This window comes from Eublepharis macularius, chromosome 6 (assembly GCF_028583425.1).
Source record: "Eublepharis macularius isolate TG4126 chromosome 6, MPM_Emac_v1.0, whole genome shotgun sequence".
NCBI classification, from domain to species: Eukaryota; Metazoa; Chordata; class Lepidosauria; order Squamata; family Eublepharidae; genus Eublepharis; species Eublepharis macularius.
In genome coordinates, this window is record NC_072795.1 from 125,931,538 (window position 1) to 125,944,568 (window position 13,031).

Here is a 13,031-nt window from a genome sequence, read left to right on the forward strand (position 1 = left end):
AGATGACACCATATTACTGTCAGAAAATAATGAAGACTTGAAACGACTACTGATAGTTAAAGGATAACACGCCAAAGCAGGATTACAGCTGAATATCAAGAAGACAAAAGTAATGACTACTGAGGAATTACACAATTTTAAAGTTGACAATGGGGAAATTGAAATTGTTCAAGATTTTCTATTCCTTGGCTCAATCATCAACCAAAAGAGACTGCAACCAAGAAATCAGAAGACGATTGAGACTTGGAAGAGCAGCTGTGAGGAAACTAGAAAAGATCCTTAAAGATCAAGATTGGGGAACAAGATCAAGATAATCCACATTGCAGTATTCCGTTACCACGTATAGATGTGAAAGTTGGACATTGAAGAAAGCCGAGAGGAAGAAGATTAATTTGAAATGTGGTGCTGGAGGAGAGTTTTGCAGATACCATGGACAGCCAAAAAGACAAATAAGTGGGTTCTAGATCGAATCAAGCCTGAATTCTCTTTAGAAGCTAAAATGACAAGATTGAATTTGTCATATCGTGAGAAGACAAGATTCTCTGGAAATGTCACTAATGCTAGGAAAAGTGGAAGGCAGTAGGAAAAATTGAAGCCCTAAAATGAGATGGCTTGACCCAATAAAAGAAGCCACATCCTCCAGTTTGCAAGACCTGAGCAGGGCTGTTCATGATAGGAGTTTTGGAAGTGGTTACTGGACGTCCCATAACCCACACCTATCGGGACTAAAGGATGTATTTACCTTTTCCTATCCTATACAGAAATAGAATAATACGAAAATAAAAAGTTAAAAAAAGAACTTAGCGCTTCCATATAAACCCTGAAATCTTTCATTCCCTCAACCCAACCACATTCCTCTCCAACGAAGACGGACTCCTCGCCCTCTAGTTATCTATCGCGAGATTTCGTCTTCTTCTCGCCGGTCCGCAAGGGTGTTCTCGGGCCTCAACTCTCGCGAGAAGCGGTTGCCTTGGCTCCCCGTAGCTATAGTAGCACGATGCGGGAGGGGGGAGGGGGGAACCATGAAGGATGCGCTGCCGTGGCGGGCTTCTCCCGAGGGGAATTGCGCGGCTCGGGCTGGCTGGTGAGTAAGTTGGCGGCCCGTTCACGATGGCGGCAGGCCGAGCCGGGGCGGCGGGCTCGGGGCTGGGTCCTTCCCGGGCGTCAGTGTCCAGCCGGCAGAGGGCTGCCGCTTGTCCCCGCGGAAGGGAGGCGACCCGCAGCGCGGTCGTCCCGCCGGGAGGAGCGGTCGACCTTGCCGTGAGGAGAAAGGGCTTCTGAGGGGGAGGGACGCCCAACTCCCCGCCGTGTGGAGGGGGGGGGCTTGTGGAGTGCCCCCCAAGCCACATTTTGAATAGGAATTTCTTCCTCCCTGTCACCGCCTCGGTCGTTTTAGGACGTCCCTCCTCCTCCTCCTCGCTGGCCTTGATTTCATGTATTGGGTCTGCCATGAAATGCGATTCTGCTCACTGCGGGCTTAATCGAGATGGGGGGTTTATTTCACACGGCAGCGTGGCTGCGTGCAGCAGCAGAATAACCCAGGAGTCCAGCGGCACCTGCAAAGACTAGCACTGCCTTTATTCCGGCCATAACACGTTTCTAGAGCAAGATGGGCAGCCGTAGAAAAGAGCAAGAGTCCAGTTGCACCTGTAAGACTTAACAAAATTTGTGGCAGGGCAGGAGCTTTGGTGAGCCACAGCTCACTTCTTCAGAGCTGTGACTCTCGAAAGCTCATACCCTACCACAAATTTTGTTAGTTTTATAGGTGCTACTGGACTCTTGCTCTTTTCTACTATGTGTTTATATGTTTTTACTAAATTATTTTGTATAGGTTTTATTTTAAATGTTGTTTTAATGTCTCAAATATTTGCATGTTTTGGGGACTCTGAGTGGTAAGGCTGCGTACAAATGTTTTAAATAAATGACATGGCTCATGAAGGTTTATGTTGAAATTAGTGTGTTAGTCTTTCAAAGTGCCCACAGGCTCATGTTTTACACATTGTTAAACTAGCACAGCCTCACTTAAAAGACAGAACGGTCACCATCAAAGAACCAAGAGTCTTGACGTGGCTCCTAAAAAGAGTAAAAATTCGTAGTGTAAATAACCATGAGTGGGCTATTTATTTATTTTTGCTTCGTTTATTATGTACATTTCTCCAGTGGGGACCTAAAGTAGCTGATGTCATTCTCATCGCCTCTGCTTTATTCTCACAACATCCCTGTGAGGTAGGTTAGGCTGAGAGTGGATGACTACTCCAAGATCACTTGCCAGCTTCTATTGCAAAGTGGAGTTTTGAACTTGGTCTCCCAGATTCTAGTCCAAAGCTGTAACTGCTACACCAAACTGTAATAGAGTTGTCAGAATCATGACAAGCTGTCATCATTTAGCAACCACATATGTATGTATATTTGCTGTTGCCAATTACTGTTGTTGTGAAAGGGTCTTGTCTTGTATACATTTGGGTTTTGCAGATCTACTGCAGCTTCTTACATTTTATGGCTGTTTGGTACCATAATTTACAATTTTCTTCCTCTATACTTTTTTGCATGTATATTGAGTTTGGGTTGATACAATGCATATACACTTCAAACATCTGATGAAGTCAGCTATAATCCATAAACCCTTAAACCAAAATAAATCTGTTTGAATTTAAGGTGACACAAGTCTGTCTAAGAGGCTTTTTTTCTTGCTGTATCCAGAAGGATCAGTCTTCTTTCATTTCCTCTCACTTTCTGACTTCTATTCCTTCTTGCTGTATTTTAAAAGTTAGGTATCCTTTAGAGAAGCATTAACATTTATGAATCATGGATTAAAGCTGTGGATGGAATGTCTTGGTGATTTTAAGAGGGACTGTGCCCAAGTAAGTGTGCATGGAATTGCAGTTTTAGATGGTAGTCTCCTTTTTATATTGCGTATGTATTTTTCTGCCATTGGAATTTGCACCAGATTAATTTGTTGTATTAAATACCTTGGCTTTATGCTTAGCTTTCAGTTTTGTGTATGTGTTTTTACTAAGACCAAAGGGTGAGCTGTGTTTTTACTAAGACCAAAGGGTGAGCTGGGTTATACACACAGCATGAGTTGTGTGTATAACCCAACAACATGTTCTAGAGTTCTCTGCAATGAGCAGGGATTTCTCTGTAGGCAGATTGATGTGGAAAGGGTTCCCTGAAAACTGCTTCTCTGTGTAGATGTTAGGTCAGCATGCTTTCTTGAGACATTGTACATCCCAGAGGTGTCTTGGGAAAAGCTGTAAGTTTTGGGGAGGTATGTGGCCTTAATGTAACTGAACACTGTGAGTAGTAGTGAATGATAAGAGGCACATGGGAGAGAGAATCCTTTATAATAAGGCTAAAAGGGTAGGGAAACGTGGGGCATGCATAAAATCACATGAAAGAAGCATGTAACAAACAGGATCAAGGCGCAGCCATTGGAAGGAAGTGAAATGTTAGGTGTGTGAAAAATTTTGATTTACAAGTGTCAAAACATTTTTGTATAGAACTTGAAAAGCTGCTAAATAAACTGACAGTAAAACATCCTTTTATAGAATAGCTTCAGAATGAAAGCAGCCTTGGTGTAGGTGGATTCAACTCTGTCTGAGGCTATGTCTGCTCTAGCAGCTCCCACAGGTTCTACCAAGGAGGAGGTGTTGTGGCACACACTGTGTCTTTAAGTAAGTATTTCTACCACCATTTTTGCTGAGATGTGTCCAAATTTCAGGTTCAGTCACTGAGTAATGCTCCTCTTCTAGGTTTGGCTGCGGGAAAGCACATTCTTTCTTTCTCCACAGTGTTTCTTGAGGTGTTCGTTTCTGGCAGGCTTATTACTGAGAAAGGATGGCAGAGCCCGGCTTTCAAAATGCAAACAGTAGCTGAAATGGCTCCAGCTCCAGCTGTTTGATACAGCAGGCTGTATCCCTTTCCTACAAGTAGATCCGTTGACTTGAGGCCGAGGGGAGGAGAAGACTCACCCCTTCCAATTTGTTTCTCGTTTAATTAGTTCACTTGCAAGCAAGGGCTGGAATTTGCTGAATGACGCAGCGGCTGATTGGATCCCTTCCTCACCAGCAAGTCTACTAAATAATTCCGTTACTGTAGTTGACATGTGCAAAGTACAGGACAGGAGTTTACCGCAAAAGGCGAGGGGAAACTTGAAAAGGTTTGCCCCTCCTTCTCCCACTAGCAACTTGGTTGGTATGCACAAGCTTTTAGGAACAGTGCTCCCAAAATTGTGCAAAAACATGGCATCACAGTTTACTAATCTGTAGGGAAGATCATGTGGGTTAATTATTTATTACCGTGCTCCAGTGCACAGCTAACTCTTGGCATAGCAGGATTACAAAGGCTAGTCGTGTCGTATCTGACCTAAAAATGTCACCAGTTTTCACTGGTACAAATGTGACCCACTTCATATAATTAGAGGCTAAACACCTCAGGCTTTAAAACATTCACTCATCTGATTGGTAGTAACAAATAAGTATTGCTTCCAGGTGACCAAGCAGAGAAGCTAAATGGAGGGGGGCGGGGGAAGCTTGCTTTAAGGTGGCAGAGACTCTTCTTACTGCATAAGACTAACATAGTTATCTGTATGAAACTAAGGGTACAGTTGGCTTTTTCATACATTTCCCTTCCGTGTGTTTCAAATGACTAACATAGATATGTGTAGGACTTGATTTGCAAGCCTGTTGTGATGATTTAAGAAGGATTATGACATTGTGGTTCTTGTGTATGTGTGAACACTGGTGTTCATCTTAGTTCTTTTGTGCATCCCCACATTGGGACTGCACACGCACAGGCCTGCCAACCGGAGAAACTTATTAGCTTTGTTAGAGCTCTGTTAGGGGCTACTTCTCCCTGGTCACATAGATTAACCGTTTTTCCTGCCTAAAATGGACTCATGACCTAGGAGGAGTGACCCCCCCCCTCAGTTCTCTCTTAGCCGCTGTGAAGAGAGGAACTTAGCTTCGAGCTCATTTGTACATTTTTCTAATTGATAGTTCTACGGATATTTTCGGTACTTGACCTTTGGACTGGACTTTTGATGTTGTTTGAGGTCCCCAATTCTACCTTGGTGACTTTGGACCCCGTTTTTCTTGAGCTGAACAAGTCAAGAGTGGTTGTGGTGAGTTCTCCATTATGTTGGCGAAAGCTCTGTTTAAACAATGTAGCCAGTGCAGTACTAAGATGACTGAGTCTGACCAGACCTTATGCCCCTGGGAGAGGGGCATAAGGTGAGTGTGTGGTCCTTTTGCCAGCAATTTACCACTAAGCCCAATGCTTCAAGGCTACATTGTGGAATAAAGTCTTTGCCAGAGCTGACCCCATAGGTCAGAAATCAGGTTCTAAAGGGCACTTGGCTGGTTCTTCTAAGAGAGCTGACAAGCCTGCAGCCACTCTGGATTGGTGCTCCAGGGCGGGATCCATGGCCTCTGTACGGTTGATGCCAGCATCGGATCTGACTGTATTGAAAGCTTCGGCTCCACATACTTCCCTGGAACCGAGGCCTTCTTTGGAACCACCTGTGAAGAGACCTAAGAAGGCGAAACACTCATCTGAGTCTGCCTGGAGCTGAGAATGGAGCCAAGAGCATTGAAGCCAATCCAGGGAACATTACTTGGAGGACTATGTTATTCTGCTTCTTCCTAGGACTCTGTCGCCTCACCTTCATTCTTCAGGGCGCTTGGTGTCAGAGGGCGAGCTGTGAGGGCTGGATCCAACTTCGTTAGGGACTGACCCCGGCTTGTGGACCACTGAACATGGCTTTGAATCCACCTCTGATGGATGAAACATCAAGTCGGATCCAAGGGGCTACTCCCAGAGGACGGTTGCCGACTCCGAGTCAACACAATGAGCGTGGATCCTAGCAGGTTCAGTCCTCAGAGCTGAAAGGGTCAGTTCAGCATGAGCACCATTTGTTGTGTTGTATTTCTCCCTCATATGACTGCCATTGGACTGGAGGTCCTCATGGGTTCAACGCGCCAGATCTGAGACCATCCATGTTGTCCAGGAAAGCTTGGCTTCCACCCCCATCTCCTAGCCAACTCCATCTCTCTTACGACTCTGAGGAACAGGATTTGGATTATCGCCCAGAGCTGTCTGACAGCGGGTCCAAGGTATCAGAACCATCTCCGGACGAAAATGTGGCGCCATCCTTGGGCTCTCCATATGAAGATCTACGCTTGTATGCATAGCAAATGGCTAGGATGGCTGAGGCTCTGGATCTAGATGTGTTTTTATCTGCCCCTAAGACATCTGGTAAGCTATTGGGCAGGCTTTACAGTGATGCCCCAGCCACTGTCAGATTCCCTATTGTAGAGGGATTGGACGAAGTGATTCTAAAGACATGGGAGAGCCAGCTGAACTCCATGCTACTTCAGAGAGGGTAAAGGCCATGCATAAGGTGAAGCATGATACATGGTCCTCCTCTTCAAACATCCAGTTCCCTCTTCTCTAATTGCAGAAGAATTTCAAAAACAGAAACAAGGCTCCCATTCGGTTCCAGCAGATAAAGAAGGCAAGAAAATAGATGCCTATGGAAGAAGACAATATTCAATCTTGGCTCTTAACCTGTGGATAGGTAACCATCAAGTGATTATAGGTGGCTACCAATTATACTTGTGGGAGAAGCTTTCGGACTATGTCACTACTGTCCCAGAGGACAACAAAGCAATGTTCGATTTGCTGCAGACTGAAGCCATAAGAGTATCCAAGCAGCAAATAAATGCTGGCTGTCACGCAGTGGAAACATCAGCAAAGGGTATGGCTGGTGCCATATTAATCCAGCGTCACTTGTGGCTCAGATCTACCGCCTTACCACCTGAGACCAGAATCAGGGTCAAGGAGATGCCCTTTGAAGGGCCAGCCTTGTTTACTGCGGCCACAGATGAGACTGTCTCAAAAGAAGAAAAACCACTAAACGGCAAAAATCCGTGGGCGTTGTGCAGGAACAGTGGGCATACAAGCCCAGGTACTTTCGTAGGCATCAATACCCATACCAAAGATGACAGGCCATATGGGCAATACCAACAACCACAAGGCCAGTTGCAATGATCTTACCAATTGTCCAAACAGTACAGGAGAGAAGGGACAGTACAAACAGAAACCTTCACAACAGACATCTGTGCAAGGACACCAAAGGGTGTGCAAAGCAGTTCTGACGTGTTCCAGCCACACCCAACCTGAACCCGTGTTTCACTGAGAGACTGTCAGCCTACTATTCTCAGTGGGAGTCAGTAACATCCAACTCTTGGGTCTTAGCCATTATTAAATGTGGCTATGGGTTGGAGTTTTTGGCTACTCCTGATTGCATTGTGCCTTCTTTGACTGTGAACAATACTTTACAGGAACTTGAGGCTGAAATTGCTTCATTGTTAGAAGAAGGGTGATCCAAGAGATCCTTGAGGTTGAAGGCTTCTGAGGGTTTTTCTTGGTCCCCAAAAAAGATAGTGGCCTGCGACCTATCTTGGAACTTAGAGGCCTTAACTGGTTTCTTAGGGTATCTAAATTTAAAATGGTAACCCTCTCTGCTATACTCCCTTTGTTAGACAAGGATGTTTGGTTTGTAGTATTAGACCTTAGACCTACATTACACTACCTGTGGTCGCAGACATTTTGATATGAGGAGATCTGTTTCACCACGATCCAGAGAAATTGTGTCTGACAGCCTGGTGTATACTCTCCAATCCATAGGTTGTTCTCAAGAGGTACAGCGTGTGATCTTGAATGCCAGGAGACCTTCTTCTAGAAAGTTCTATACATCAAAGTGGACACGGTTTGTGCATTGGGCTGACAGCAAGGGCGTGTCCCCATCTAAATGTTCATTATATGACATCTTGGATTATTTGTGTTCATTAAAGTCAAAGTGCCTGGCCACAGCTTTTTTGAAAGTACACTTAACAGTGATTTCAGCCTGTCATGAACAGGTTGGAGGGCATACAGTGTTTTCTCACCTGACGTCTAAAAAATTCCTGAAAGGGATGTTTAACCTTCATCCGCCTGTCATACCTCCTATTCCCCAATGATCACTATCATTACTGCTCTCACAGCTTAAAAGTCTTTTGAGCCTTTGGCTACATGTCCCTTGGAGTTGCTTTCCTGGAAAGTGTGTTTCTTTGTAGCAATAACTTCTGCATGGAGAGTAAGTGAACTCTCTGCACTCAGGGCAAACCCTCCCTTCCTAAGAATCCATTCTGACAGGGTGGTGCTCAGACCTAGGGTGATTCCGCACACGTTGGATAATGCATTTCCAATCCTCTGTATAGATCATTTGGAATTGATTTTTTTGTACGCGGAACAAAAAATCCACCTCAAACGATTGATAAAGTGCATTGAAAGTGCGTTATCCAACGTGTGCAGAATCAGCCCTAGTCTGCAGTTCCTACCTAAAGTGGTGTCACCATTCCATGTTTCTCAGGATATTGTCCTCCCTGTGTTCTACCCCTCTCCTCAGTCTGGAACGGAAAGAGCATTGTGCTCCTGAGATTGGAAGAGGGCCTTCTCTTTTTATTTGGATAGGACAAAGGAATTTCACACAGACAAACACCTCTTCATCTGTTTTGGGGGACCCAATAAGGGGAAGTGGGCTTTGGCCCAAACTATATCAAGGTGGATTGTATCAGAAAGTCAGAGAGCATACCAGCAAGCAGATGTAGAATGCCCGTTGCAAATCAGAGCCCATTCTACCAGGGCGCAAGCATCATCATCTACTTTTCTGAGGGAAGTGCCAGTAGCCCATATCTGTAGGATCGCAACCTGGTCCTCTTCAGATACTTTTGTTAAACATTATGCAATAGATGTAGATGTCACACGTGATGTTGCTGTGGCAAGGGTAGTTTTACATTCCTTATTTGTGTGAAGCATTGACCAGTGAATGTGTGTGTGTGTGTGTGTATAGATGTATAGATGTTGTAAGATGAATCTTGTAAAGTTAGAAGACCCAGTTAGTTGGGTCATGTTATCAATCAAATGACCACAAAAATATATTGTCAAAGGCTTTCATGGCCGGAGAACGATGGTTGTTGTGGATTTTCTGGGCTGTATAGCCGTGGTCTTGGCATTGTAGTTCCTGACGTTTCACCAGCAGCTGTGGCTGGCATCTTCGGAGGTGTAGCACCAAAAGACAGAGATCTCTCAGTGTCACAGTGTCACCTGTGACACTGAGAGATCTCTGTCTTTTGGTGCTACACCTCTGAAGATCCCAGTCACAGCTGCTGGCGAGACGTCAGGAACTACAATGCCAAGACCATGGCTATACAGCCTGGAAAATCCACAACAACCAACCACAAAAATGTTTGAGTTACCTTTGTATAGTTTATTATGCTTACATTTACAAGACAGCTATATATTTGTACGTGTTTAATACTGCTTATTGTTGATGTTGAACAAACTAAAAAAAAAAGTTGAACTGTTTGTTCATACTTGGGGTGCTGAAGATGTGCTTCAGTGATACTCTTGTGTTGTAAACAAATAAAATTGAGTTGGAGAGATTCACCCTGCCTCCTTATTGTGTGTAGCTTGGTAATCTTCCCAGTGTGGGGATGCACAGAAGAACGAAGATGAAAACAGGGTTGTACATACCTGTAACTATTGTTCTTCTGTGCAGACACACATCCTCCTGCCCCGCTGTGAACTCTCTCATGGTAACTAGTTTGGGTTCGCAGCGGCTCAGGAAAACTGAGGGGGGGGTGTCGCCCCCTCCTAGGTCACGTGTCCATTTTAGGTGGGGAAAACGGTTAATCGACATGACTGAGGAGAAGTGGCCCCTAATGGAGCTCTAATGAAGCTAATAAGTTTCTCTGGTTGGCAGGCCTACGCGTGTGCAGTCCCAGTGTGTGTCTGCACAGAAGAACTTGATGAACAAGTTACAGGTATGTACAACCCTGTTAAATCCAGCATACTACTGCTGAGGGCATTATATTTTATTTGTTAAGAAAAAACTTTGTGCTGCTTTTATGTGATTAACAGCTGCTAAGGATGTTCACTACTGGAAAAGAATTTTGAGTTGCTGCAGTAAACTTTATAGACAGTAATTAATCCCACTGCATCAGAAGAAGTAAAACTGCACTCTGAATACTATGCAGAAATGTGGGGTAGAAAATGTTCCATTTCTAAGGATTCATTGTTTCATGAAGCTAATAACAATGATTGAATTCCTATTGCCAATGCAATATTAGACAAACTGGGCAGTTTCAGAATTGTAATTAATGTTTTTTAGATGATTGTCCCTAGGAATTGTGTGAGAAGTACACATATGTTTTATTAATTCGTAAATGAGGAGAGGGCGTAATAAAGCCACAAGTATCTATAATAAGCCAAATACAAAATCAGGATATAAATGTGCTTATTTATGTGTCTCCTCTTACCTGGTAAATGGAACATTGTAATCACCAATCTGATAGGAACTAACAAATAATGCCAGAGAGAGCAAACTGAGGTGCCCTTGTGATCTCCATGGAAGAGAGTTAAATTTTGTTGCTATAGATGAGTGGGCAACCATTTTCATGGCATGTCACACACAATTCTTTGTGTTTCTGTGTTAACGTATTTCAGTGGCTTTGGTTTCCCCCCCTTAAATTTAAACAATATAAGGGAACTACATGCTATATAGTCATTAACTTCTTAGAAGTACTGTAATTTTCATCTAAAGCTTTGAATTATATATTTGAGTCAGTGATATATTTGAATATAACATTTCAACTCCACTTGTTTTTTCCCCCAGTCAGATACTCAAGTATTTGTTGCTATTGGGACATAAAATATGCATGGCTCTGTGAAAAAGCAGATTGGCATGGTGGCCAGAAGTTTCTTCTATCAGCTATGTCTGGCTAACTCTTGTTGACTTGTTCAATCTGGACACACTGATCCATGCTTCTAAAACCTCACAGCTGGATTACTGCAATGCACTGCCCCTGAAGACACCCCGAGTACTACAACTGGTCCGGAATGCAGCAGTCCAACTACTGTCAGGGGCTAGCTATTGGGAACATATTTTGCCCATTTTGAAATAATGGTTGCCAGGCTGTTTCCAAGTTCAATTCAAGGTGCTGATTATGACCTTTACAGCCCTTCACAACCTGGAACCCACGTATCTGAAGGACCATCACCTTCCGTATGTCCCTGGGCACCAAATATGGCCCCCAGGCTATCTTGCCGCTTTGTTACCCAAATTGATGGTCTCCTTGTGAGTTAGGGGAATAAGCAAGGGATGGCTGTAAAAGAATCTTTTAACCAATGTATATGAGGACTGCTTCCTCTAGAGAACTCTTTAATAAGCAGGCAGATGTTCAACAGGTTTTTATTAAGTAAGTAATAAAGCAACTCCACACAGTTCTTATCTCACATACAGAACTAACAAGTAGAGAGACTCAGACTTGCATCCAAGGGTGGGTGTCGGATCCAAAAGCACATACACTTTGGGCTGGAAAGCAGGGCTTTTTATAAGGTAAAGCCCTATCCTTTTGCCAGGATGGCACCTTTTGCCCATTACAATAATTCAAAAGGGTTGTCTCCTGTCAGTAAAACGGAGAAGGTTTGATCAGGCAGATCAGAGAAAACTATTGCTGCCAGAAGGCTGATTGATGACTCGTGAATGTGGGACAGGAAGACCACTCAGATTTCTGGGTGCCAGCAATTAGGGAGGAAGTGAAGATCAAAAGGATGAACTCAGGAACTCTGGAAAGATACTACTTTGATTTGTAGATTTTGCACACCTCCAGGGGGGTTGTGAGGTTGTTAGCTAGCCTTTCCCACGGCCCCCACATTTCAGTACTTTTCCAGCTCCGGGGCAGAAGGTGGCAACCATATTCCTGCTTTGCTAGGCAGTGTGTGTTTGCAACATATGAAGATAGGTGTGGGGGTTTGAGTCGGCCACTTACAACTTAGGGTGGCCCTCCAGGCATCGATCAGAGCCTGGCCCTTTTCCACTGTGGCTCCTGCTCTGTGGAATGGGTTTCCTGAAGAAGAGAGGGGGTCTCTTCCATGGAGATCTTCAGGAGACGCTGCAAGGTTTGCATGTTTACTAGGACTTTTGAGGGGCTGTGAAGGGTGGGCATTTTTTAAGTGGGGAGGGAGATGCTTGAGGTTTGTTATTCTGGTTTTAACTGGATTTTAAAAAAAGCGATTATTGTAACCTATCTTGAACCATGTGGAAAGGCGATGTATGAATGTTTCAGTATCTAAAAAATTAGAATATTAGGGTATGACTAGATTATAACAGAAGAGTTTCCATTTGGGACCTCTGTGTAAATACTATTAGTATCTAAATGTTACCATATGTTTTCTAGAGATGTGTCAATGTCAATATAGCCATGTGTTCCATGAATAGAGACCATGTCCACATATATAGCCTTGGAGTCCCAGACTGGAGAAGCTTCTACTACTCTGCAGCATCTCTGTCCTCTCTTAACTGTTGAGTTGCTGTCTGTGTTTTTATCATTGGCAAAGGCATGGCCTAATATTCCCAGAACTGATACGCTTAAACACTCTGCACGGGATCCAGTAACCCCGAAAAACACCCATTTATAGCAGTGACTCAAAGTACCAGCATTAATGATCTCTGACTGGATGATGGAGAACTACTGCAAGGTTGGAAATGATAAAGGAAGATACAGAATTAAAATAGGAAATGGGGTTTGATTAAAGAGGAATCATGCAAAACACTGAGGTGGGAATTAACAGATCTGGATGAGAAAATGATTCCAATCACCAAGAGTATGAACAAATCATCCCACTCAAATGGAAGAATGAAGTGGGAAAGTCGGGGGTGGGGTGGGGAGATGATTCAGGAAGCTATGAGAGACACGAATCCCAAGACCATCAGAAAATCTATCGCTGCTGATGAAGATTTGGTACTTGAGTAGGCATCATATCTAAGGGGAAGGAGAAACAGGGTTCTGTGTTATTTTGTTGGCTTAAACTTTTAATTGTAAGCTGTTTTGAACCACAAATCAAGATGAGATATAAATCTTTTAAAAAACAAATAATTCACCAGATCAGCTCTCGAGACAAGGTTATATCCAGGAGAGCAAACACAA

The 13,031-nt window shown here is 43.8% G+C and overlaps 1 protein-coding gene across 5 annotated transcripts in view; it reads left to right on the forward strand.

Moving 5' to 3' along the window:
- The first annotated feature begins 1,004 nt into the window (after window positions 1-1,004).
- Window positions 1,005-13,031, forward strand: part of USP54 (ubiquitin specific peptidase 54) — a 158,117-nt gene continuing 146,090 nt past the window's right edge. For 3 of the 5 annotated variants that reach the window (XM_054982511.1, XM_054982515.1, XM_054982514.1), the window contains exon 1: window positions 1,025-1,084. The gene's annotated coding sequence lies outside the window, so the exon portion shown is untranslated. Of the gene's footprint in view, window positions 1,085-13,031 lie in introns of all 5 variants that reach the window. The other 2 variants (XM_054982512.1, XM_054982513.1) reach the window with 2 other exon arrangements.